At 46.6% G+C, this 6524-nt stretch overlaps 1 pseudogene; it reads left to right on the top strand.

The window, feature by feature from the left end:
* The first annotated feature begins 339 nt into the window (after positions 1-339).
* Positions 340-5662, top strand: LOC146886473 (uncharacterized; annotated as a pseudogene).
* The last annotated feature ends 862 nt before the right edge of the window (positions 5663-6524 follow it).

Below are 6524 nucleotides of genomic sequence, written 5' to 3'. Positions count from 1 at the left end.
AATAACGTTGGATTTTTATTATATGATGAACTTTCTAAGTTTTTATCAGCAATTAATAAAGTTTTAAATTTTCCCGCGTTTTGGGAAAATGAGGTATTATTAAATATGTTGTCTTATTTATTTCAATTTTTATTTATAAATTAGTAATATCCTGACGGGATGCTACATTTGGTATCAGAGCAATGGTTTTCAAAATGATTTTTGGGGTCTATGGAGAGTGAGCATACCGTGTTACGTTGCGTGACTAATTGTCTGTGTTATTAGTTTATTTTTGGATATGAAATCCTAATATGGGCTGTGTGTGTGTGAACCAGCTATAATATGTGGCGTGCACGAGCTATGGCTAATAGGAGGAGGAGGAACACCGCTGGAGCTGATGACATAGCTCAGGCGATCCATCGTATGGTGGACGCGATGCAGCCCATAGCGGCGCCACCCAGAGCTGTAGTGGCACCTACTCGACCAGTAGCTATGGAGGATTTCATGAAACACCGGCCGGCCAAGTTCTCTGGCAAGGCCACCCCTGACGAGGCAGATGCGTGGATGCGGGAGTGTGAGAAGATCTGTAGAGTGCTGGGATGCACAGATGAGCAGAGGTTGCTGTTTGTCACGTTCCTTCTGGTGGCGGACGCAGAATATTGGTGGCAGGGGATGCAGCAGTTGATGCAGACCCGTGGGGAGCAGGTGACGTGGACTGTCTTCAGGACGAGGTTCCTGGAGAAGTATTTTCCCGACAGTGCGAGGCACGAACGGGAGGCAGAGTTCCTTACTCTTCAGCAGGGGACTATGACTGTGGCGGCTTATATAGAGAGGTTCGAATACCTGGCGCGTTTCTACACTCCAGAGGTTACTGAGGAGTGGAGGTGTAGGAGGTTCGAGGGCGGATTGAAACATGAGATACACCGCTTTATTGTGCCACTTCGGATTAGAGAGTTTCCAGTTTTGGTCGAGCAGGCCAAAACTGTGGAGCAGTTGGAGACTGGATCGAGTAGTGGGGGGAAACAGCAGAGGACTACCTCAGATGTCAGACCTCAGAGGAAACCTTATAGCAGACCGCCGACTATCGGGGGAAGATTACGGTGCTTTAACTGTGGCGGGGAACACTTGAGGAGGGATTGTACTAAACCTGCCAGCAGTACCGGTGGAGGCAGTGGTACTGGTAGGTGCTATGCATGCCAGCAGACAGGGCACTTTGCACGTCAGTGTCCTAACAGAAGACAAGCTGGTGGTGCGCCAGCTACGAGGCCAGTAGGAGACCGACCCAGAGCACCGGGGCGTGTGTTCGCTTTGACGACCACAGAGGCGAAACAGTCAGGTAATCTTTTACAGTTTCTATGTTTGTTGTGTGACCACGAGGTAGTGGTGTTATTCGACTCGGGAGTCACTCATTCTTTTGTGTCTAATGAATGTGTGAGGAGGCTCGGGCTCACGATGCGAGAGCTGGGGTGCGAGCTTTTAGTTGCGACGCCAGCGTCTGGAGAGGTATCCACCACTTCTATGTGCGTGGGGTGTTTTATGGAGGTGGCAGGTCGTAGGTTCAGGTTGAACCTCATTTGTTTGCCGATGGAGGGTCTAGACGTGATTCTGGGCATGGATTGGTTGTCGAGTAACCATGTCGTCATTGATTGCGGGCAGCGTCAGATAGTGTTTCCTGAGACGGTGGGGCTAGAACTGATCTCGTCTAATCAGGCGGTGAGAGAGATTGAGGCTGGAGCTACCTGTTACATGATTGTGGCTCAAGCAGAGAAGATGAGCACAGCCGAGCAGATCAGCAGGATCCCGGTAGTGGATGAATATGCAGATGTATTTCCGGATGAGATTCCAGAACTACCGCCTAGCAGAGATGTAGACTTCTCCATTGATCTCATCCCTGGCGCTGGGCCAGTTTCTATGGCACCGTACAGAATGGCGCCTGCTAAGTTAGCTGAGCTAAAGAAACAGATTGAGGATCTGCTTGAGAAGAAGTTTATCCGACCGAGTGCATCACCGTGGGGAGCACCGGTTCTGTTAGTGAAGAAGAAAGATGGTAGCTCCCGGTTGTGTGTTGATTACCGGCAGCTGAATAAGCTAACGATAAAGAATAAGTACCCGTTGCCGAGGATTGATGATCTGTTGGATCAGTTGAGGGGAGCTGCAGTGTTCTCAAAAATAGACCTGAGATCGGGGTATCATCAGATCCTTGTCAGGCCGGAGGATGTCCAGAAGACAGCTTTTCGATCACGGTATGGTCACTACGAGTATGTAGTGATGCCATTTGGGGTGACCAATGCGCCGGCTATATTCATGGATTACATGAATAGGATTTTCAGGCCATATCTGGATCAGTTTGTAGTAGTGTTTATCGATGACATTCTGATCTACTCCGAGAGCAGGGAAGAACACGCAGAACATCTGAGAGTAGTATTGGGGATTCTCAGAGAGCACCAGCTATATGGGAAATTGTCGAAATGTGAATTCTGGTTGGAAGAGGTACAATTCCTGGGCCATGTGATCTCAGCCCAAGGAATAGCCGTTGATCCGGCGAAGATAGAGACTGTGGTGAAGTGGGAGAGGCCTCAAACAGTTTCAGAGGTGCGGAGTTTTCTGGGTTTGGCAGGGTATTATCGACGGTTTGTGGAGGGTTTCTCCAAGATGGTGAGTCCTTTTACACAGCTTACGAGAAAGGACCAGCCTTTCTCGTGGACAGACGAGTGTGAAGCTTGCTTCGAGGATATGAAGAGGAGACTGACCACCGCACCGATATTGGCAATCCCTGACACGACTAAAACATTTGAGGTGTACTGTGATGCCTCGTATCGGGGGTTAGGTTGTGTGCTGATGTAGGATAAACGACCTGTAGCTTATGCATCGAGACAGTTGAAGGTGCATGAGAAGAATTACCCGACACACGACTTGGAGTTAGCGGCAGTCGTGTTTGCTCTCAAGACATGGAGACACTACCTGTATGGAGCGCAGTTCCAGGTATTCAGCGATCATAAAAGCTTGAAATACTTGTTTGATCAGAAAGAGCTGAATATGAGACAGAGGCGTTGGATGGAGTACTTAAAGGACTACGACTTTGAGCTATTGTACCACCCTGGTAAAGCTAATGTCGTAGTGGATGCCTTGAGTAGGAAGAGAATTCACGTATCAGCTATGATGATTAGGGAGTTGGAGCTGATAGAACAGTTGAGGGACATGAATCTGGGGTTGGATATAGGACCTGGACAGATACGGTGCAGCATGTTGAGGATCACGAATGAGTTCTTAGATGAGCTCCGGGTGGAACAGGGGAAGGATCAAGAACTGCAGATGATAATTGGTGAGTTGGGCACTGAGAAGAGGAAGGATTTCCGAATGGGCAGAGACGGGATCCTACGGTTCAGGGAGAGAGTGTGTGTTCCAAGCAGCAGGGTTCTGAGGAAGATGCTCCTAGATGAGGGGCATAAGAGTCGTCTTAGCATACATCCGGGTATGACTAAGATGTACAAAGATTTGAAAGCCTCTTTCTGGTGGACGGGTATGAAGACGGATGTGGCTGATTACGTCGCTTCTTGCTTGGTATGTCAGAAAGCGAAGATAGAACACCAGCGACCGGGTGGCATGTTAGAACCTCTGGACATTCCACAGTGGAAATGGGACAGCATTTCCATGGATTTCATCACTCACCTGCCGAGATCAGTGAGAGGACACGATTCAATCTGGGTGATAGTAGACAGGTTGACGAAGTGTGCCCATTTTCTGCCGATTAACCAGAAGATGAATATGGATAGGCTGGCGGACTTGTATGTGCGAGAGGTGGTCAGGTTACATGGAGTGCCAGCGAGTATCGTGTCTGATAGAGACCCGAGGTTCACATCGAGGTTCTGGCAGTCATTGCAGAACGCTTTGGGTACTCAGCTCAGGATGAGCTCCGCCTATCATCCTCAGACAGATGGACAGTCTGAGCGGACCATACAGTCGTTGGAGGACCTGTTGAGAACCTGCGTTTTAGACCATCTGGGTACATGGAGTGATGTGTTGCCATTGGTAGAATTCACGTATAATAACAGTTATCATACCAGTATTGGAATGGCTCCCTACGAGGCCCTGTATGGTAGGAGATGTAGGACGCCATTGTGTTGGCAACAGGATGGGGAGGCAGTGGTTCTTGGGCCAGAGTTCTTACAGCAGACCACCGAGAAGGTGAGGGTGATTCAGGATCGGATGCGCGTGACTCAAAGCAGGCAGAAGTCGTACGCGGACAAGAGGAGGAGGCCGCTTGAGTTTGAGGCAGGGGACCACGTGTTTCTCAGAGTCACTCCTACTGCAGGTATTGGCAGGGCACTTAAATCGAGGAAGCTGACACCTCGATTCATCGGACCATATCAGATCATGAGGCGGATTGGTCCTGCAGCGTACGAGATGGCATTGCCACCACACTTGGGAAACTTGCATAATGTTTTCCATGTGTCACAGTTGAGAAAATATATAGCCGATCCTACACACATTCTGGAGGATGATGATGTGCAGATACGGGAGGACTTAACCATTGGAGCCGGACCAGTGAGAATCTTGGATTCTCAAACGAAACAGCTCAGAGGGAAGGAAATCAAAACCGTGAAAGTCCTATGGGATGAGGCAACTCAAGAAATGACATGGGAGATGGACGATGTCATGAGGCGGTCCTATCCTCATCTCTTCACTGGTAAGTTCTCTTTTTCGAGGACGAAAAATTTAAAAAGGGGGGAGTATTGTAAGACCCGTAGAATTTAATTAATTAAATAAATAATTAATTAATAAATACCTCGATTGGTCCTACTGTAGGTATTGGCAGGGCACTTAAATCGAGGAAGCTGACACCTCGATTCATCGGACCATATCAGATCATGAGGCGGATTGGTCCTGCAGCGTACGAGATGGCATTGCCACCACACTTGGGAAACTTGCATAATGTTTTCCATGTGTCACAGTTGAGAAAATATATAGCCGATCCTACACACATTCTGGAGGATGATGATGTGCAGATACGGGAGGACTTAACCATTGGAGCCGGACCAGTGAGAATCTTGGATTCTCAAACGAAACAGCTCAGAGGGAAGGAAATCAAAACCGTGAAAGTCCTATGGGATGAGGCAACTCAAGAAATGACATGGGAGATGGACGATGTCATGAGGCGGTCCTATCCTCATCTCTTCACTGGTAAGTTCTCTTTTTCGAGGACGAAAAATTTAAAAAGGGGGGAGTATTGTAAGACCCGTAGAATTTAATTAATTAAATAAATAATTAATTAATAAATACGGGAGGGGTAATAATTATGACATTAAATTATGGTTGGTATGACGTGGAAAAGTGCTAGCTCATGTGGTTGAGAGCACTTTGATTGTGCGAGAGGACTTGAGTTCGAGTCCTATGTATGCTAACTTTTGATGTTATGTTTTTGTTATTTAAAATTATGAAAAACGTATTCTTGTATGTTATGATGCTTGAATTGTAGTTCCTAGCATGAAATATGGATTGGATAAATGGTGTGATATTGATTGGGCAATTGCATGGTTATGGGTTGAAGCCTTGGAGAACTTACATTAAACTTTATATTTTTTTGGCATTTTTTGGTTTTGATGTGAATATGGAAAGGTGGGGAGGAGACCTAATTGAGTGGGCAACCAAAGGAGGCTGGAAGGGCAGCCAAGGGAGGGATTGAATGGCACATTATGTATCATTCAATGCTATTTTCGTTTTAGAAGTTAATTCCTTAGTTTAGGCACACTTTAAAAGGGAAAATTAGGTTAAGGGCTAAGGTTTTGGCAAGCTGAAAAATATACCAGAGAGAGAGCACGAAAATCTGAAATTTCTGTGAGTTGGAGTGAGACTTGAGGGGGCTGAATAGAAAGGGACCAAGGAGGGTTGGTGATCAAGGGAGATTTCCTCAAATTATCAAGGTTGAAAGCTAAGAAACCAGGTTAGGGGAGCTTTCTACGTTAATTTTGATTGTTTGGTCTGAAATGTATGGAAATGCTATATAATTTAAGTATGTTCTGTGTTTGCATTATAATTTCGTCGAATTCTGGAATTTTTCCAGAAACCGCCTGGCGGGCTATACTTAGCCGCCAGGCGGCTCATGCATTTGAATGTGTATTGTGGGAATTTCTGGGTACAACGCCTGGCGGTGAATCCCTGAACCGCCAGGCGGCTCAAAGTTCGTGAGCATTCTGGGTTTTGGTGATGAACTGCCTGGCGGTGATGAATTTCCGCCAGGCGACGCGAGACTGAGTTATGATTTTCGTCAATTCTGGGTGTTAAACGTGATTCTGATCGGAGAGAAATTTGGGGTTAGTGAGTTAGAGATGATGTAACGTCATATTTTGTGGAGATTCCGTATATTTAGCAGATGAATTGATGGAACAGTGTACAAGAATTCTAGGGTTGAATGTTGGGGATTCCATTAGTTATGATTCGAAATTGGATACTGGTAGAGTATAGTGGGATTAATTGATCATTGTATTTGAGTACGAATTACCTTGATTGTGCTGGAATATGAGCGGGGACTGATGGGGAGTCGCGTA

This window comes from Vigna unguiculata, chromosome 5, assembly GCF_037176805.1.
Source record: "Vigna unguiculata cultivar grain cowpea cultivar isolate G323 ecotype 2 chromosome 5, ASM3717680v1, whole genome shotgun sequence".
NCBI classification, from domain to species: Eukaryota; Viridiplantae; Streptophyta; class Magnoliopsida; order Fabales; family Fabaceae; genus Vigna; species Vigna unguiculata.
The sequence above is the reverse complement of the archived record's forward strand: the minus strand, read 5'-3'. Positions and strand labels throughout refer to the sequence as shown.